Below are 22,853 nucleotides of genomic sequence, written 5' to 3' on the forward strand. Positions count from 1 at the left end.
TCACATGGGGGCACTGTATATACGTCACATGGGGGCACTGTATATACGTCACATGGGAGCACTGTATATACGTCACATGGGAGCACTGTATATACGTCACATGGGAGCACTGTATATACGTCACATGGGGCCACTGTATATACGTCACATGGGGGCACTGTATATACGTCACATGGGGGCACTGTATATACGTCACATGGGGGCACTGTATATACGTCACATGGGGGCACTGTATATACGTCACATGGGGCCACTGTATATACGTCACATGGGGGCCACTGTATATACGTCACATGGGGCCACTGTATATACGTCACATGGGGGCACTGTATATACGACACATGGGGGCACTGTATATACGTCACATGGGGGCACTGTATACACGTCACATGGGGCCACTGTATACACGTCACATGGGGCCACTGTATATACGTCACATGGGGCCACTGTATATATACGTCACATGGGGGCACTGTATATCCGTCACATGGGGGCACTGTATATACGTCACATGGGAGCACTGTATATACGTCACATGGGGGCACTGTATATACGTCACATGGGGGCACTGTATATACGTCACATGGGGGCACTGTATATACGTCACATGGGGGCACTGTATATACGTCACATGGGGCCACTGTATATACGTCACATGGGGCCACTGTATATACGTCACATGGGGCCACTGTATATATACGTCACATGGGGGCACTGTATATACGTCACATGGGGGCACTGTATATACGTCACATGGGGGCCACTGTATATACGTCACATGGGGGCACTGTATATACGTCACATGGGGCACTGTATATACGTCACATGGGGGCCACTGTATATACGTCACATGGGGCCACTGTATATACGTCACATGGGGGCACTGTATATACGTCACATGGGGCCACTGTATATACGTCACATGGGGCCACTGTATATACGTCACATGGGGGCCACTGTATATACGTCACATGGGGCCACTGTATATACGTCACATGGGGGCACTGTATATACGTCACATGGGGGCACTGTATATACGTCACATGGGGCCACTGTATATACGTCACATGGGGGCCACTGTATATACGTCACATGGGGCCACTGTATATACGTCACATGGGGCCACTGTATATACGTCACATGGGGGCACTGTATATACGACACATGGGGGCACTGTATACACGTCACATGGGGCCACTGTATACACGTCACATGGGGCCACTGTATATACGTCACATGGGGCCACTGTATATACGTCACATGGGGCCACTGTATATACGTCACATGGGGGCACTGTATATACGTCACATGGGGGCCACTGTATATACGTCACATGGGGCCACTGTATATACGTCACATGGGGGCACTGTATATACGACACATGGGGGCACTGTATATACGTCACATGGGGCCACTGTATATACAACACATGGGGCCACTGTATATACGTCACATGGGGCCACTGTATATACGTCACATGGGGCCACTGTATATACGTCACATGGGGCCACTGTATATACCACACATGGGGCCACTGTATATACGTCACATGGGGCCACTGTATATACGTCACATGGGGCCACTGTATATACGTCACATGGGGCCACTGTATATACGTCACATGGGGCCACTGTATATACGTCACATGGGGCCACTGTATATACGTCACATGGGGCCACTGTATATACGTCACATGGGAGCACTGTATTTACGTCACATGGGGGCAATGTATATACGTCACATGGGGCCACTGTATATACGTCACATGGGGCCACTGTATATACGTCACATGGGGGCACTGTATATACGTCACATGGGGGCACTGTATATACGTCACATGGGGCCACTGTATATACGTCACATGGGGCCACTGTATATACGTCACATGGGGGCACTGTATATACGTCACATGGGGGCACTGTATATACGTCACATGGGAGCACTGTATATACGTCACATGGGAGCACTGTATATACGTCACATGGGAGCACTGTATATACGTCACATGGGGCCACTGTATATACGTCACATGGGGGCACTGTATATACGTCACATGGGGGCACTGTATATACGTCACATGGGGGCACTGTATATACGTCACATGGGGCCACTGTATATACGTCACATGGGGGCCACTGTATATACGTCACATGGGGCCACTGTATATACGTCACATGGGGGCACTGTATATACGACACATGGGGGCACTGTATATACGTCACATGGGGGCACTGTATACACGTCACATGGGGCCACTGTATACACGTCACATGGGGCCACTGTATATACGTCACATGGGGCCACTGTATATATACGTCACATGGGGGCACTGTATATCCGTCACATGGGGGCACTGTATATACGTCACATGGGGGCACTGTATATACGTCACATGGGGGCACTGTATATACGTCACATGGGGGCACTGTATATACGTCACATGGGGGCACTGTATATACGTCACATGGGGGCACTGTATATACGTCACATGGGGCCACTGTATATACGTCACATGGGGCCACTGTATATACGTCACATGGGGCCACTGTATATATACGTCACATGGGGGCACTGTATATACGTCACATGGGGGCACTGTATATACGTCACATGGGGGCCACTGTATATACGTCACATGGGGGCACTGTATATACGTCACATGGGGCACTGTATATACGTCACATGGGGGCCACTGTATATACGTCACATGGGGCCACTGTATATACGTCACATGGGGGCACTGTATATACGTCACATGGGGCCACTGTATATACGTCACATGGGGCCACTGTATATACGTCACATGGGGGCCACTGTATATACGTCACATGGGGCCACTGTATATACGTCACATGGGGGCACTGTATATACGTCACATGGGGGCACTGTATATACGTCACATGGGGCCACTGTATATACGTCACATGGGGGCCACTGTATATACGTCACATGGGGCCACTGTATATACGTCACATGGGGCCACTGTATATACGTCACATGGGGGCACTGTATATACGACACATGGGGGCACTGTATACACGTCACATGGGGCCACTGTATACACGTCACATGGGGCCACTGTATATACGTCACATGGGGCCACTGTATATACGTCACATGGGGCCACTGTATATACGTCACATGGGAGCACTGTATATACGTCACATGGGGGCACTGTATATACGTCACATGGGGGCCACTGTATATACGTCACATGGGGCCACTGTATATACGTCACATGGGGGCACTGTATATACGACACATGGGGGCACTGTATATACGTCACATGGGGGCACTGTATACACGTCACATGGGGCCACTGTATACACGTCACATGGGGCCACTGTATACACGTCACATGGGGCCACTGTATACACGTCACATGGGGGCACTGTATATACGTCACATGGGAGCACTGTATATACGTCACATGGGGGCACTGTATATACGTCACATGGGGGCACTGTATATACGTCACATGGGGGCCACTGTATATACGTCACATGGGGGCCACTGTATATACGTCACATGGGGGCACTGTATATACGTCACATGGGGCACTGTATATACGTCACATGGGGGCCACTGTATATACGTCACATGGGGCCACTGTATATACGTCACATGGGGGCACTGTATATACGTCACATGGGGGCACTGTATATACGTCACATGGGGGCCACTGTATATACGTCACATGGGGGCACTGTATATACGTCACATGGGGGCCACTGTATATACGTCACATGGGGGCACTGTATATACGTCACATGGGGCACTGTATATACGTCACATGGGGGCCACTGTATATACGTCACATGGGGCCACTGTATATACGTCACATGGGGGCACTGTATATACGTCACATGGGCCACTGTATATACGTCACATGGGGGCACTGTATATACGTCACATAGGGCCACTGTATATACGTCACATGGGAGCACTGTATATACGTCACATGGGGGCACTGTATATACGTCACATGGGACCACTGTATATACGACACATGGGGGCACTGTATATACGTCACATGGGGGCACTGTATATACGTCACATGGGGGCACTGTATATACGTCACATGGGGGCACTGTATATACGTCACATGGGGGCACTGTATATACGTCACATGGGGGCCACTGTATATACGTCACATGGGGGCACTGTATATACGTCACATGGGGGCACTGTATATACGTCACATGGGGGCACTGTATATACGTCACATGGGGGCACTATATACGACACATGGGGGCACTGTATATACGTCACATGGGGGCCACTGTATATACGTCACATGGGGGCCACTGTATATACGTCACATGGGGCCACTGTATATACGTCACATGGGGGCACTGTATATACGTCACATGGGGGCACTGTATATACGTCACATGGGGGCACTGTATATACGTCACATGGGGCACTGTATATACGTCACATGGGGCCACTGTATATACGTCACATGGGGGCACTGTATGTACGTCACATGGGGCCACTGTATGTACGTCACATGGGGGCACTGTATGTACGTCACATGGGGCACTGTATGTACGTCACATGGGAGCACTGTATGTACGTCACATGGGGGCACTGTATATACGTCACATGGGGGCACTGTATATACGCCACATGGGGGCACTGTATATACGTCACATGGGGGCACTGTATACACGTCACATGGGGGCACTGTATACACGTCACATGGGGGCACTGTATACACGTCACATGGGGGCACTGTATACACGTCACATGGGGGCACTGTATACACGTCACATGGGGGCACTGTATACACGTCACATGGGGGCACTGTATACACGTCACATGGGGGCACTGTATACACGTCACATGGGGGCACTGTATACACGTCACATGGGGGCACTGTATACACGTCACATGGGGGCACTGTATACACGTCACATGGGGGCACTGTATACACGTCACATGGGGCCACTGTATACACGTCACATGGGGCCACTGTATACACGTCACATGGGGCCACTGTATACACGTCACATGGGGCCACTGTATACACGTCACATGGGGCCACTGTATATGCGTCACATGGGGCCACTGTATATGCGTCACATGGGGCCACTGTATATGCGTCACATGGGGCCACTGTATATGCGTCACATGGGGCCACTGTATATGCGTCACATGGGGCCACTGTATATGCGTCACATGGGGCCACTGTATATGCGTCACATGGGGCCACTGTATATGCGTCACATGGGGCCACTGTATATACGTCACATGGGGCCACTGTATATACGTCACATGGGGCCACTGTATATACGTCACATGGGGCCACTGTATATACGTCACATGGGGCCACTGTATATACGTCACATGGGGCCACTGTATATACGTCACATGGGGCCACTGTATATACGTCACATGGGGCCACTGTATATACGTCACATGGGGCCACTGTATATACGTCACATGGGGCCACTGTATATACGTCACATGGGGCCACTGTATATACGTCACATGGGGCCACTGTATATACGTCACATGGGGCCACTGTATATACGTCACATGGGGCCACTGTATATACGTCACATGGGGCCACTGTATATACGTCACATGGGGCCACTGTATATACGTCACATGGGGCCACTGTATATACGTCACATGGGGCCACTGTATATACGTCACATGGGGCCACTGTATATACGTCACATGGGGCCACTGTATATACGTCACATGGGGCCACTGTATATACGTCACATGGGGCCACTGTATATACGTCACATGGGGCCACTGTATATACGTCACATGGGGCCACTGTATATACGTCACATGGGGCCACTGTATATACGTCACATGGGGCCACTGTATATACGTCACATGGGGCCACTGTATATACGTCACATGGGGCCACTGTATATACGTCACATGGGGCCACTGTATATACGTCACATGGGGCCACTGTATATACGTCACATGGGGCCACTGTATATACGTCACATGGGGCCACTGTATATACGTCACATGGGGCCACTGTATATACGTCACATGGGGCCACTGTATATACGTCACATGGGGCCACTGTATATACGTCACATGGGGCCACTGTATATACGTCACATGGGGGCACTGTATATACGTCACATGGGGCCACTGTATATACGTCACATGGGGCCACTGTATATACGTCACATGGGGCCACTGTATATACGTCACATGGGGCCACTGTATATACGTCACATGGGGCCACTGTATATACGTCACATGGGGCCACTGTATATACGTCACATGGGGGCACTGTATATACGTCACATGGGGGCACTGTATATACGTCACATGGGGGCACTGTATATACGTCACATGGGGGCACTGTATATACGTCACATGGGGGCACTGTATATACGTCACATGGGGGCACTGTATATACGTCACATGGGGGCACTGTATATACGTCACATGGGGGCACTGTATATACGTCACATGGGGGCACTGTATATACGTCACATGGGGGCACTGTATATACGTCACATGGGGGCACTGTATATACGTCACATGGGGGCACTGTATATACGTCACATGGGGGCACTGTATATACGTCACATGGGGGCACTGTATATACGTCACATGGGGGCACTGTATATACGTCACATGGGGGCACTGTATATACGTCACATGGGGGCACTGTATATACGTCACATGGGGGCACTGTATATACGTCACATGGGGGCACTGTATATACGTCACATGGGGGCACTGTATATACGTCACATGGGGGCACTGTATATACGTCACATGGGGGCACTGTATATACGTCACATGGGGGCACTGTATATACGTCACATGGGGGCACTGTATATACGTCACATGGGGGCACTGTATATACGTCACATGGGGGCACTGTATATACGTCACATGGGGGCACTGTATATACGTCACATGGGGGCACTGTATATACGTCACATGGGGGCACTGTATACACGTCACATGGGGGCACTGTATACACGTCACATGGGGGCACTGTATACACGTCACATGGGGGCACTGTATATACGTCACATGGGGGCACTGTATATACGTCACATGGGGGCACTGTATATACGTCACATGGGGGCACTGTATATACGTCACATGGGGGCACTGTATACACGTCACATGGGGGCACTGTATACACGTCACATGGGGGCACTGTATACACGTCACATGGGGGCACTGTATACACGTCACATGGGGCCACTGTATACACGTCACATGGGGCCACTGTATACACGTCACATGGGGCCACTGTATACACGTCACATGGGGGCACTGTATACACGTCACATGGGGGCACTGTATACACGTCACATGGGGGCACTGTATACACGTCACATGGGGGCACTGTATACACGTCACATGGGGGCACTGTATACACGTCACATGGGGCCACTGTATACACGTCACATGGGGCCACTGTATACACGTCACATGGGGCCACTGTATACACGTCACATGGGGCCACTGTATACACGTCACATGGGGCACTGTATACACGTCACATGGGGCACTGTATACACGTCACATGGGGCACTGTATACACGTCACATGGGGGCACTGTATACACGTCACATGGGGGCACTGTATACACGTCACATGGGGGCACTGTATACACGTCACATGGGGGCACTGTATACACGTCACATGGGGGCACTGTATACACGTCACATGGGGGCACTGTATACACGTCACATGGGGGCACTGTATACACGTCACATGGGGGCACTGTATACACGTCACACGGGGGCACTGTATACACGTCACACGGGGGCACTGTATACACGTCACACGGGGGCACTGTATACACGTCACACGGGGGCACTGTATACACGTCACACGGGGGCACTGTATACACGTCACATGGGGCCACTGTATACACGTCACATGGGGCCACTGTATATACGTCACATGGGGCCACTGTATATACGTCACATGGGGGCACTGTATATACGTCACATGGGGGCACTGTATATACGTCACATGGGGGCACTGTATATACGTCACATGGGGGCACTGTATATACGTCACATGGGGGCACTGTATATACGTCACATGGGGCCACTGTATATACGTCACATGGGGGCCACTGTATATACGTCACATGGGGGCCACTGTATATACGTCCCATGGGGGCACTGTATATACGTCACATGGGAGCACTGTATATACGTCACATGGGGGCACTGTATGTACGTCACATGGGCCACTATATACGTCACATGGGGCTACTGTATACGTCACATGAGGGCGCTGGGGCCGCTGTATATACATCACATGGGGGCGCTGGGGCCGCTGTATATACATCACATGGGGCCACTGTATATACGTCACATGGGAGCACTGTATATACGTCACATGGGCCACTGTATATACGTCACATGGGAGCACTGTATATACGTCACATGGGGCTACTGTATACGTCACATGAGGGCGCTGGGGCCGCTGTATATACATCACATGGGGGCGCTGGGGCCGCTGTATATACATCACATGGGGCCACTGTATATACGTCACATGGGAGCACTGTATATACGTCACATGGGCCACTGTATATACGTCACATGGGAGCACTGTATATACGTCACATTGGGGCACTGTATATACGTCACGGGACCGCTGTATATACGTCACATGGGGCCACTGTATATACGTCACATGGGGGCACTGTATATACGTCACATGGGAGCACTGTATATACGTCACATGGGAGCACTGTATATACGTCACATGGGGGCACTGTATATACGTCACGGGACCGCTGTATATACGTCACATGGGGCCACTGTATATACGTCACATGGGGCCACTGTATATACGTCACATGGGGCCACTGTATATACGTCACATGGGGCCACTGTATATACGTCACATGGGGCCACTGTATATACGTCACATGGGGCCACTGTATATACGTCACATGGGGGCACTGTATATACGTCACATGGGGGCACTGTATATACGTCACATGGGAGCACTGTATATACGTCACATGGGGGCCACTGTATATACGTCACATGGGGGCCACTGTATATACGTCCCATGGGGCCACTGTATATACGTCACATGGGCCACTGTATATACGTCACATGGGAGCACTGTATATACGTCACATGGGGGCACTGTATATACGTCACGGGACCGCTGTATATACGTCACATGGGGCCACTGTATATACGTCACATGGGAGCACTGTATATACGTCACATGGGCCACTGTATATACGTCACATGGGGGCACTGTATATACGTCACATGGGGGCACTGTATATACGTCACATGGGAGCACTGTATATACGTCACATGGGGGCACTGTATATACGTCACATGGGGCACTGTATATACGTCACATGGGCCACTGTATATACGTCACATGGGCCACTGTATATACGTCACATGGGGCCACTGTATATACGTCACATGGGGGCCACTGTATATACGTCACATGGGGCCACTGTATATACGTCACATGGGAGCACTGTATATACGTCACATGGGAGCACTGTATATACGTCACATGGGGCCACTGTATATACGTCACATGGGGGCACTGTATATACGTCACATGGGGGCACTGTATATACGTCACATGGGGGCACTGTATATACGTCACATGGGGGCCACTGTATATACGTCACATGGGGGCACTGTATATACGTCACATGGGGGCACTGTATATACGTCACATGGGGCCACTGTATATACGTCACATGGGGCCACTGTATATACGTCACATGGGGCCACTGTATATACGTCACATGGTGGCACTGTATATACGTCACATGGGAGCACTGTATATACGTCACATGGGGGCCACTGTATATACGTCCCATGGGGGCACTGTATATACGTCACATGGGAGCACTGTATATACGTCACATGGGAGCACTGTATATACGTCACAGGGGGCCACTGTATATACGTCACATGGGGGCACTGTATGTACGTCACATGGGCCACTATATACGTCACATGGGAGCACTGTATATACGTCACATGGGGCTACTGTATACGTCACATGAGGGCGCTGGGGCCGCTGTATATACATCACATGGGGGCGCTGGGGCCGCTGTATATACATCACATGGGGCCACTGTATATACGTCACATGGGAGCACTGTATATACGTCACATGGGCCACTGTATATACGTCACATGGGAGCACTGTATATACGTCACATGGGGCTACTGTATACGTCACATGAGGGCGCTGGGGCCGCTGTATATACATCACATGGGGGCGCTGGGGCCGCTGTATATACATCACATGGGGCCACTGTATATACGTCACATGGGAGCACTGTATATACGTCACATTGGGGCACTGTATATACGTCACGGGACCGCTGTATATACGTCACATGGGGCCACTGTATATACGTCACATGGGGGCACTGTATATACGTCACATGGGAGCACTGTATATATGTCACATGGGAGCACTGTATATACGTCACATGGGGGCACTGTATATATGTCACGGGACCGCTGTATATACGTCACATGGGGCCACTGTATATACGTCACATGGGGCCACTGTATATACGTCACATGGGGCCACTGTATATACGTCACATGGGGCCACTGTATATACGTCACATGGGGCCACTGTATATACGTCACATGGGGCCACTGTATATACGTCACATGGGGGCACTGTATATACGTCACATGGGGGCACTGTATATACGTCACATGGGGGCACTGTATATACGTCACATGGGGGCACTGTATATACGTCACATGGGAGCACTGTATATACGTCACATGGGGGCCACTGTATATACGTCACATGGGGGCCACTGTATATACGTCACATGGGGGCACTGTATAAACGTCACATGGGGGCACTGTATAAACGTCACATGGGAGCACTGTATATACGTCACATGGGAGCACTGTATATACGTCACATGGGAGCACTGTATATACGTCACATGGGGGCACTGTATATACGTCACAGGGGGCCACTATATATACGTCACATGGGGGCACTGTATGTACGTCACATGGGCCACTATATACGTCACATGGGAGCACTGTATATACGTCACATGGGGCTACTGTATACGTCACATGAGGGCGCTGGGGCCGCTGTATATACATCACATGGGGGCGCTGGGGCCGCTGTATATACATCACATGGGGGCGCTGGGGCCGCTGTATATACTTCACATGGGGGCGCTGGGACCGCTGTATATACATCACATGGGGACGCTGGGGCCGTTGTATATACATCACATGGGGGCACTGGGGCCGCTGTATATACATCACATGGGGGCACTGGGGCCGCTGTATATACTTCACATGGGGGCACTGGGGCCGCTGTATATACTTCACATGGGAGCACTGGGACTGCTGTATATACATCACATGGGGACGCTGGGACCGCTGTATATACATCACATGGGGGCACTGGGACAGCTGTATATACATCACATGGGGGCACTGGGACCGCTGTATGTACATCACATGGGGGGCACTGGGACCGCTGTATGTACATCACATGGGGCACTGGGATCGCTGTATATACATCACATGAGGGCACCGGGATCGCTGTATATACATCACATGGGGGTACTGGGGCCGCTGTATATACATCACATGAGGGCACTGGGGCCGCTGTTTATGCATCACATGGGGGCGCTGTGGCTGCTGTATATACATCACATGGGGGCGCTGTGGCTGCTGTATATACGTCACTCTGCGGCGTTGGCATTTCGGGCTGCAGTTCGTCTTCAGGAGCCAGGTCATCTCATACTGAGGTTGGTGGCGGGAGTAGAACATTTGAGCAGAGTGCGCTCTCCATATAGAACAGCCTGATAGCGGTCATGGTGTTGGACTTAGTCCAGCCTTGTGTGTGCCGCAGCGCTGTTCACTGCTGATTGCTGTGTGTTTGCATTCCCACTGTGCGTCTCTGCAAAATACTAAACATCCGGCGGCCCGCTATGCATTTCAGAGCTGCAGCCCACCAGATATCCGCCTGGTCGGGCAGACGGACAGCGAGGACATCTTGTGGGCTTTTAGTGTGGCTTGCAGTCAGTCATCCTGGTTGCAGGTCTGACTCTTCTTCTTGTAATTGGCTTTTCCTCCGGACCCCTTGGCTCGTATGCACATGGGGCATGGAACCTTCCGGCCCACCTGCCAATCCCTATCCATACTAAGAAGAAAGGGTCGGGCATGTTGCCACTAACGGCCTAATCTTTGTGTCTACTTATAACCGTGGAGTCCTGATGGCCTGGTACATATAAGGCTGGTTTCACACTTGCGTTTTGATCTGTGGCGTTTTTAAAAAAACTACATGTGGTGAAAAAACGCATGTAAATGCGGCAAAACGCCGCGTTTTTTAGACGCATGCGTTTGTGCATGCAGAAAAAAACGCGGCGTTTTGCGACGTTTATATGCGTTTTTTCCTGCGTTTGCGTTTTTTAAACGCATGCTGAGAAGTGTGTGACAGCTGCCAATCATCAAAATCAACTAGAAAGCCCACTAAAAACAGAAATGGTTAGGGTTAGGGTTAGGATCCCCAGTAACCCTAGGGATCCTAATCCTAACCCTAGAGATCCTAACCCTAACCCTAGGGATCCTAACCCTAACCCTAAGGGTCCTAACCCTAACCCTAGGGATCCTAATCCTAACCCTAACCCTAGGGATCCTAACCCTAGGGATCCTAACCCTAACCCTAGGGATCCTAACCCTAAGGGTTAGGATCGTAACCCTAACCCTAACGGTTAGGGATAGGAGCCCTAGGGTTAGGGATAGGATCCCTAGGGTTACTAGGGATCCTAATCTTAGGGTTAGGGTTAGGGTTAGGATCCCCAGTAACCCTAGGGTTAGGGTTAGGGTTTTCTTGTGTTTAGGGCTAGGGTTAGGGTTTTCTTGTTTTTTCTTGTGTTTAGGGTTAGGGTTTTCTTGTATTTTTCTATAAAAACGCATGCTTTTTTTGCGGCAAAAAAACGCCGCTAGAAATTACTACAGGTTGCATTTCTGCAAATGAACGCACGCGTCAAAAAACGCATGCGTTGCCGAAAACGCATCAAAACGCATGCTAAAAAACGCAAGTGTGAAACCAGCCTTAGATGGCTGTGCGGCGCCATTACTCCCACTTGGTATTTGCAGGGCTGTCCCTCAGTTTTCTCATCAACCCTTTCTGAAGGCCAAACGTCTTCATTTTTCAGTATTTTTAGAGCAGAGCCGTCCTCATTTCTTGGTGTGGGACCCTGCTGTATTCTAATGTTCTTCGTGCAGCGTCAAAGACTCAACGTCGTCCTGATACTTCTCTTTTGTTGGCGTTTTGCTACTTTTTTCGTAATGAAACATCAGTTTTTTTTCTGTTACTGAATTTCCCCAGGGTTCACTTTCCCTCTCACTATTCCAGGGCCTGATACTGCGCTGTAGTGATCATTGCTGCAGGTAGGGGGCGCACACTATTCACTGCGTACCATTTATACTTTTATTCCTTTATCTTTTTTTCTGGGAAAATGTCTTCACTTCACTCTTCTAATGTGGAAATTGTGATTGGAGGAATGAACATTTCCACAACATTTGTAGAGATAAGTGGGTGAAGGCTCCGGCAACCTGTGTCTGTCTATTACTAATGATGTCCTCGCTGTGATTTCCAGCTTCTCCCACCATCACAAAGACGCCTGCAGGACCATCATCCAAAGCACCCCTCTCCTGAATGACCCCCCAAGAAAGAACAAAGACCAGAACGAGATCACCAGAAGAATCGTAGACTTTGCCTTGGGGATCATCTCCCTGCTCTTCTTCTATATATCTATTATTATCTGCTGAGCGGAGAGGTAAACTCTTCTATATTTCTATTATTATCTGCTGAGTGGAGAGGTAAACTCTTCTATATTTCTATCATTATCTGCTGAGTGGAGAGGTAAACTCTTCTATATTTCTATTATTATCTGCTGAGTGGAGAGGTAAACTCTTCTATATTTCTATTATCTGCTGAGTGGAGAGGTAAACTCTTCTATATTTCTATTATCTGCTGAGTGGAGAGGTAAACTCTTCTATATTTCTATTATCTGCTGAGTGGAGAGGTAAACTCTTCTATATTTCTATCATTATCTGCTGAGTGGAGAGGTAAACTCTTCTATATATCTATTATCTGCTGAGTAGAGAGGTAAACTCTTCTATATTTCTATTATTATCTGCTGAGTGGAGAGGTAAACTCTTCTATATTTCTATTATCTGCTGAGTGGAGAGGTAAACTCTTCTATATTTCTATTATTATCTGCTGAGTGGAGAGGTAAACTCTTCTATATTTCTATTATCTGCTGAGCGGAGAGGTAAACTCTTCTATATTTCTATTATCTGGTGAGTGGAGAGGTAAACTCTTCTATATTTCTATTATCTGGTGAGTGGAGAGGTAAACTCTTCTATATTTCTATTATCTGCTGAGTGGAGAGGTAAACTCTTCTATATTTCTATTATCTGCTGAGTGGAGAGGTAAACTCTTCTATATATCTATTATTATCTGCTGAGTGGAGAGGTAAACTCTTCTATATTTCTATTATCTGGTGAGTGGAGAGGTAAACTCTTCTATATTTCTATTATCTGCTGAGTGGAGAGGTAAACTCTTCTATATTTCTATCATTATCTGCTGAGTGGAGAGGTAAACTCTTCTATATTTCTATCATTATCTGCTGAGTGGAGAGGTAAACTCTTCTATATATCTATTATCTGCTGAGTGGAGAGGTAAACTCTTCTATATTTCTATCATTATCTGCTGAGTGGAGAGGTAAACTCTTCTATATTTCTATTATCTGCTGAGTGGAGAGGTAAACTCTTCTATATTTCTATTATCTGCTGAGTGGAGAGGTAAACTCTTCTATATTTCTATCATTATCTGCTGAGTGGAGAGGTAAACTCTTCTATATTTCTATTATCTGCTGAGTGGAGAGGTAAACTCTTCTATATTTCTATTATCTGCTGAGTGGAGAGGTAAACTCTTCTATATATCTATTATTATCTGCTGAGTGGAGAGGTAAACTCTTCTATATTTCTATTATCTGGTGATTGGAGAGGTAAACTCTTCTATATTTCTATTATCTGCTGAGTGGAGAGGTAAACTCTTCTATATTTCTATCATTATCTGCTGAGTGGAGAGGTAAACTCTTCTATATTTCTATCATTATCTGCTGAGTGGAGAGGTAAACTCTTCTATATATCTATTATCTGCTGAGTGGAGAGGTAAACTCTTCTATATTTCTATCATTATCTGCTGAGTGGAGAGGTAAACTCTTCTATATTTCTATTATCTGCTGAGTGGAGAGGTAAACTCTTCTATATTTCTATTATCTGCTGAGTGGAGAGGTAAACTCTTCTATATTTCTATCATTATCTGCTGAGTGGAGAGGTAAACTCTTCTATATTTCTATTATCTGCTGAGCGGAGAGGTAAACTCTTCTATATTTCTATTATCTGCTGAGTGGAGAGGTAAACTCTTCTATATTTCTATCATTATCTGCTGAGTGGAGAGGTAAACTCTTCTATATATCTATTATTATCTGCTGAGTGGAGAGGTAAACTCTTCTATATTTCTATTATTATCTGCTGAGTGGAGAGGTAAACTCTTCTATATTTCTACCATTATCTGCTGAGTGGAGAGGTAAACTCTTCTATATTTCTATCATTATCTGCTGAGTGGAGAGGTAAACTCTTCTATATTTCTATTATCTGCTGAGCGGAGAGGTAAACTCTTCTATATTTCTATCATTATCTGCTGAGTGGAGAGGTAAACTCTTCTATATTTCTATTATTATCTGCTGAGTGGAGAGGTAAACTCTTCTATATTTCTATTATTATCTGCTGAGTGGAGAGGTAAACTCTTCTATATTTCTATTATTATCTGCTGAGTGGAGAGGTAAACTCTTCTATATTTCTATTATTATCTGCTGAGCGGAGAGGTAAACTCTTCTATATTTCTATTATTATCTGCTGAGTGGAGAGGTAAACTCTTCTATATTTCTATCATTATCTGCTGAGTGGAGAGGTAAACTCTTCTATATTTCTATTATCTGCTGAGCGGAGAGGTAAACTCTTCTATATTTCTATCATTATCTGCTGAGTGGAGAGGTAAACTCTTCTATATTTCTATTATTATCTGCTGAGTGGAGAGGTAAACTCTTCTATATTTCTATTATTATCTGCTGAGTGGAGAGGTAAACTCTTCTATATTTCTATTATTATCTGCTGAGTGGAGAGGTAAACTCTTCTATATTTCTATTATTATCTGCTGAGCGGAGAGGTAAACTCTTCTATATTTCTATTATTATCTGCTGAGCGGAGAGATAAACTCTTCTATATTTCTATTATTATCTGCTGAGTGGAGAGGTAAACTCTTCTATATTTCTATTATTATCTGCTGAGTGGAGAGATAAACTCTTCTATATTTCTATTATTATCTGCTGAGTGGAGAGGTAAACTCTTCTATATTTCTATTATTATCTGCTGAGTGGAGAGGTAAACTCTTCTATATTTCTATTATTATCTGCTGAGTGGAGAGGTAAACTCTTCTATATTTCTATTATTATCTGCTGAGCGGAGAGGTAAACTCTTCTATATTTCTATTATTATCTGCTGAGTGGAGAGGTAAACTCTTCTATATTTCTATTATTATCTGCTGAGTGGAGAGGTAAACTCTTCTATATTTCTATCATTATCTGCTGAGCGGAGAGGTAAACTCTTCTATATTTCTATTATTATCTGCTGAGTGGAGAGGTAAACTCTTCTATATATCTATTATTATCTGCTGAGTGGAGAGGTAAACTCTTCTATATTTCTATTATCTGCTGAGTGGAGAGGTAAACTCTTCTATATTTCTATTATTATCTGCTGAGTGGAGAGGTAAACTCTTCTATATTTCTATTATTATCTGCTGAGTGGAGAGGTAAACTCTTCTATATATCTATTATTATCTGCTGAGTGGAGAGGTAAACTCTTCTATATTTCTATCACTATCTGCTGAGTGGAGAGGTAAACTCTTCTATATTTCTATTATTATCTGCTGAGTGGAGAGGTAAACTCTTCTATATTTCTATCACTATCTGCTGAGTGGAGAGGTAAACTCTTCTATATTTCTATTATTATCTGCTGAGTGGAGAGGTAAACTCTTCTATATTTCTATTATTATCTGCTGAGTGGAGAGGTAAACTCTTCTATATTTCTATCACTATCTGCTGAGTGGAGAGGTAAACTCTTCTATATTTCTATTATTATCTGCTGAGTGGAGAGGTAAACTCTTCTATATTTCTATTATTATCTGCTGAGCGGAGAGGTAAACTCTTCTATATTTCTATTATTATCTGCTGAGTGGAGAGGTAAACTCTTCTATATTTCTATTATCTGCTGAGTGGAGAGGTAAACTCTTCTATATTTCTATTATTATCTGCTGAGTGGAGAGGTAAACTCTTCTATATATCTATTATTATCTGCTGAGTGGAGAGGTAAACTCTTCTATATTTCTATTATTATCTGCTGAGTGGAGAGGTAAACTCTTCTATATTTCTATTATTATCTGCTGAGCGGAGAGGTAAACTCTTCTATATTTCTATTATCTGCTGAGTGGAGAGGTAAACTCTTCTATATTTCTATTATTATCTGCTGAGTGGAGAGGTAAACTCTTCTATATTTCTATTATTATCTGCTGAGTGGAGAGGTAAACTCTTCTATATTTCTATTATTATCTGCTGAGTGGAGAGGTAAACTCTTCTATATTTCTATTATTATCTGCTGAGTGGAGAGGTAAACTCTTCTATATTTCTATTATTATCTGCTGAGCGGAGAGGTAAACTCTTCTATATTTCTATTATCTGCTGAGTGGAGAGGTAAACTCTTCTATATTTCTATTATTATCTGCTGAGTGGAGAGGTAAACTCTTCTATATTTCTATTATTATCTGCTGAGTGGAGAGGTAAACTCTTCTATATTTCTATTATCTGCTGAGTGGAGAGGTAAACTCTTCTATATTTCTATTATTATCTGCTGAGTGGAGAGGTAAACTCTTCTATATTTCTATTATTATCTGCTGAGTGGAGAGGTAAACTCTTCTATATTTCTATTATTATCTGCTGAGTGGAGAGGTAAACTCTTCTATATTTCTATTATCTGCTGAGTGGAGAGGTAAACTCTTCTATATTTCTATTATTATCTGCTGAGTGGAGAGGTAAACTCTTCTATATTTCTATTATCTGCTGAGTGGAGAGGTAAACTCTTCTATATTTCTATTATTATCTACTGAGTGGAGAGGTAAACTCTTTTATATTTCTATTATATGCTGAGTGGAGAGGTAAACTCTTCTATATATCTACTATCTGCTGAGTGGAGAGGTAAACTCTTCTATATTTCTATTATATGCTGAGTGGAGAGGTAAACTCTTCTATATTTCTATTATTACCTGCTGAGTGGAGAGGTAAACTCTTCTATATTTCTATTATACTCTGCTGAGTGGAGAGGTAAACTCTTCTATATTTCTATTATTATCTGCTGAGAGGAGAGGTAAACTCTTCTATATTTCTATTACCTGCTGAGTGGAGAGGTAAACTCTTCTATATTTCTATTATCTGCTGAGTGGAGAGGTAAACTCTTCTATATTTCTATTGTCTGCTGAGTGGAGAGGTAAACTCTTCTATATATCTATTATTATCTGCTGAGTGGAGAGGTAAACTCTTCTATATTTCTATTATCTGCTGAGTGGAGAGGTAAACTCTTCTATATTTCTATTATCTGCTGAGTGGAGAGGTAAACTCTTCTATATTTCTATCATTATCTGCTGAGTGGAGAGGTAAACTATTCTATATTTCTATTATTATCTGCTGAGTGGAGAGGTAAACTCTTCTATATTTCTATCATTATCTGCTGAGTGGAGAGGTAAACTCTTCTATATTTCTATTATTACCTGCTGAGTGGAGAGGTAAACTCTTCTATATTTCTATCATTATCTGCTGAGTGGAGAGGTAAACTCTTCTATATATCTATTATTATCTGCTGAGTGGAGAGGTAAACTCTTCTATATATCTATTATCTGCTGAGTGGAGAGGTAAACTCTTCTGTATTTCTATCACTATCTGCTGAGTGGAGAGGTAAACTCTTCTATATATCTATTATTATCTGCTGAGTGGAGAGGTAAACTCTTCTATATTTCTATTATTATCTGCTGAGCGGAGAGGTAAACTCTTCTATATTTCTATTATCTGCTGAGTGGAGAGGTAAACTCTTCTATATTTCTATCATTATCTGCTGAGTGGAGAGGTAAACTCTTCTATATATCTATTATTATCTGCTGAGTGGAGAGGTAAACTCTTCTATATTTCTATTATTATCTGCTGAGTGGAGAGGTAAACTCTTCTATATTTCTATCATTATCTGCTGAGTGGAGAGGTAAACTCTTCTATATTTCTATTATTATCTGCTGAGTGGAGAGGTAAACTCTTCTATATTTCTATTATTATCTGCTGAGCGGAGAGGTAAACTCTTCTATATTTCTATTATTATCTGCTGAGTGGAGAGGTAAACTCTTCTATATTTCTATTATTATCTGCTGAGTGGAGAGGTAAACTCTTCTATATTTCTATTATTATCTGCTGAGTGGAGAGGTAAACTCTTCTATATTTCTATTATTATCTGCTGAGCGGAGAGGTAAACTCTTCTATATTTCTATTATTATCTGCTGAGTGGAGAGGTAAACTCTTCTATATTTCTATTATTATCTGCTGAGTGGAGAGGTAAACTCTTCTATATTTCTATCATTATCTGCTGAGCGGAGAGGTAAACTCTTCTATATTTCTATTATTATCTGCTGAGTGGAGAGGTAAACTCTTCTATATATCTATTATTATCTGCTGAGTGGAGAGATAAACTCTTCTATATTTCTATCATTATCTGCTGAGCGGAGAGGTAAACTATTCTATATTTCTATTATCTGCTGAGTGGAGAGGTAAACTCTTCTATATTTCTATTATTATCTGCTGAGTGGAGAGGTAAACTCTTCTATATTTCTATTATCTGCTGAGTGGAGAGGTAAACTCTTCTATATTTCTATTATCTGCTGAGCGGAGAGGTAAACTCTTCTATATATCTATTATTATCTGGTGAGTGGAGAGGTAAACTCTTCTATATTTCTATCATTATCTGCTGAGCGGAGAGGTAAACTCTTCTATATTTCTATTATTATCTGCTGAGTGGAGAGGTAAACTCTTCTATATATCTATTATTATCTGCTGAGTGGAGAGATAAACTCTTCTATATTTCTATTATTATCTGCTGAGTGGAGAGGTAAACTCTTCTATATTTCTATTATTATCTGCTGAGTGGAGAGGTAAACTCTTCTATATATCTATTATTATCTGCTGAGTGGAGAGGTAAACTCTTCTATATTTCTATCATTATCTGCTGAGTGGAGAGGTAAACTCTTCTATATTTCTATTATCTGCTGAGTGGAGAGGTAAACTCTTCTATATTTCTATTATCTGCTGAGTGGAGAGGTAAACTCTTCTATATTTCTATTATTATCTACTGAGTGGAGAGGTAAACTCTTTTATATTTCTATTATATGCTGAGTGGAGAGGTAAACTCTTCTATATTTCTATTATTATCTGCTGAGTGGAGAGGTAAACTCTTCTATATTTCTATTGTCTGCTGAGTGGAGAGGTAAACTCTTCTATATATCTATTATCTGCTGAGTGGAGAGGTAAACTCTTCTATATTTCTATTATTATCTGCTGAGTGGAGAGGTAACTGCTCCATATATCTATTATTATCTGCTGAGTGGAGAGGTAAACTCTTCTATATTTCTATTATATGCTGAGTGGAGAGGTAAACTCTTCTATATTTCTATTATTATCTGCTGAGTGGAGAGGTAAACTCTTCTATATTTCTATTATTATCTGCTGAGTGGAGAGGTAAACTCTTCTATATTTCTATTATACTCTGCTGAGTGGAGAGGTAAACTCTTCTATATTTCTATTATTATCTGCTGAGTGGAGAGGTAAACTCTTCTATATTTCTATTATCTGCTGAGTGGAGAGGTAAACTCTTCTATATTTCTATTATCTGCTGAGTGGAGAGGTAAACTCTTCTATATTTCTATTATACTCTGCTGAGTGGAGAGGTAAACTCTTCTATATTTCTATTATTATCTGCTGAGTGGAGAGGTAAACTCTTCTATATTTCTATTACCTGCTGAGTGGAGAGGTAAACTCTTATATATATCTATTATTATCTGCTGAGTGGAGAGGTAAACTCTTCTATATTTCTATTATTATCTGCTGAGTGGAGAGGTAAACTCTTCTATATTTCTATTATTATCTGCTGAGAGGAGAGGTAAACTCTTCTATATTTCTATTACCTGCTGAGTGGAGAGGTAAACTCTTCTATATTTCTATTACCTGCTGAGTGGAGAGGTAAACTCTTCTATATATCTATTATTATCTGCTGAGTGGAGAGGTAAACTCTTCTATATTTCTATTATTATCTGCTGAGTGGAGAGGTAAACTCTTCTATATTTCTATTGTCTGCTGAGTGGAGAGGTAAACTCTTCTATATATCTATTATTATCTGCTGAGTGGAGAGGTAAACTCTTCTATATTTCTATTATCTGCTGAGTGGAGAGGTAAACTCTTCTATATATCTATTATTATCTGCTGAGCGGAGAGGTAAACTCTTCTATATTTCTATTATCTGCTGAGTGGAGAGGTAAACTCTTCTATATTTCTATCATTATCTGCTGAGTGGAGAGGTAAACTCTTCTATATTTCTATCATTATCTGCTGAGTGGAGAGGTAAACTCTTCTATATTTCTATTATTATCTGCTGAGTGGAGAGGTAAACTCTTCTATATTTCTATCATTATCTGCTGAGTGGAGAGGTAAACTCTTCTATATTTCTATTATTATCTGCTGAGTGGAGAGGTAAACTCTTCTATATTTCTATCATTATCTGCTGAGTGGAGAGGTAAACTCTTCTATATATCTATTATTATCTGCTGAGTGGAGAGGTAAACTCTTCTATATATCTATTATTATCTGCTGAGTGGAGAGGTAAACTCTTCTATATTTCTATTATTATCTGCTGAGCGGAGAGGTAAACTCTTCTATATTTCTATTATCTGCTGAGTGGAGAGGTAAACTCTTCTATATTTCTATCATTATCTGCTGAGTGGAGAGGTAAACTCTTCTATATTTCTATCATCTGCTGAGTGGAGAGGTAAACTCTTCTATATTTCTATTATCTGCTGAGTGGAGAGGTAAACTCTTCTATATTTCTATTATTATCTGCTGAGTGGAGAGGTAAACTCTTCTATATTTCTATCATTATCTGCTGAGTGGAGAGGTAAACTCTTCTATATATCTATTATTATCTGCTGAGTGGAGAGGTAAACTCTTCTATATATCTATTATTATCTGCTGAGTGGAGAGGTAAACTCTTCTATATTTCTATTATTATCTGCTGAGCGGAGAGGTAAACTCTTCTATATTTCTATTATCTGCTGAGTGGAGAGGTAAACTCTTCTATATTTCTATTATCTGCTGAGTGGAGAGGTAAACTCTTCTATATTTCTATCATTATCTGCTGAGCGGAGAGGTAAACTCTTCTATATTTCTATTATTATCTGCTGAGTGGAGAGGTAAACTCTTCTATATATCTATTATTATCTGCTGAGTGGAGAGATAAACTCTTCTATATTTCTATTATTATCTGCTGAGTGGAGAGGTAAACTCTTCTATATTTCTATTATTATCTGCTGAGTGGAGAGGTAAACTCTTCTATATATCTATTATTATCTGCTGAGTGGAGAGGTAAACTCTTCTATATATCTATTATTATCTGCTGAGTGGA

General features: G+C 43.9%; 1 protein-coding gene and 1 pseudogene across 1 annotated transcript in view; both read left to right on the plus strand.

Annotated features, from left to right (window-relative positions):
* Positions 1-22,853, plus strand: part of LOC143808876 (uncharacterized) — a 986,487-nt gene that overhangs the window by 288,473 nt on the left and 675,161 nt on the right.
* Positions 1-22,853, plus strand: part of LOC143808898 (uncharacterized) — a 94,528-nt pseudogene that overhangs the window by 1,016 nt on the left and 70,659 nt on the right. The window contains exon 2 of the transcript XR_013222018.1: positions 13,628-13,807. The product of XR_013222018.1 is annotated as an uncharacterized LOC143808898 (transcript). The remainder of the gene's footprint in view (positions 1-13,627; positions 13,808-22,853) is intronic.

The sequence above is a fragment of the Ranitomeya variabilis genome, chromosome 2 (genome assembly GCF_051348905.1).
Source record: "Ranitomeya variabilis isolate aRanVar5 chromosome 2, aRanVar5.hap1, whole genome shotgun sequence".
Classification (NCBI taxonomy): Eukaryota; Metazoa; Chordata; class Amphibia; order Anura; family Dendrobatidae; genus Ranitomeya; species Ranitomeya variabilis.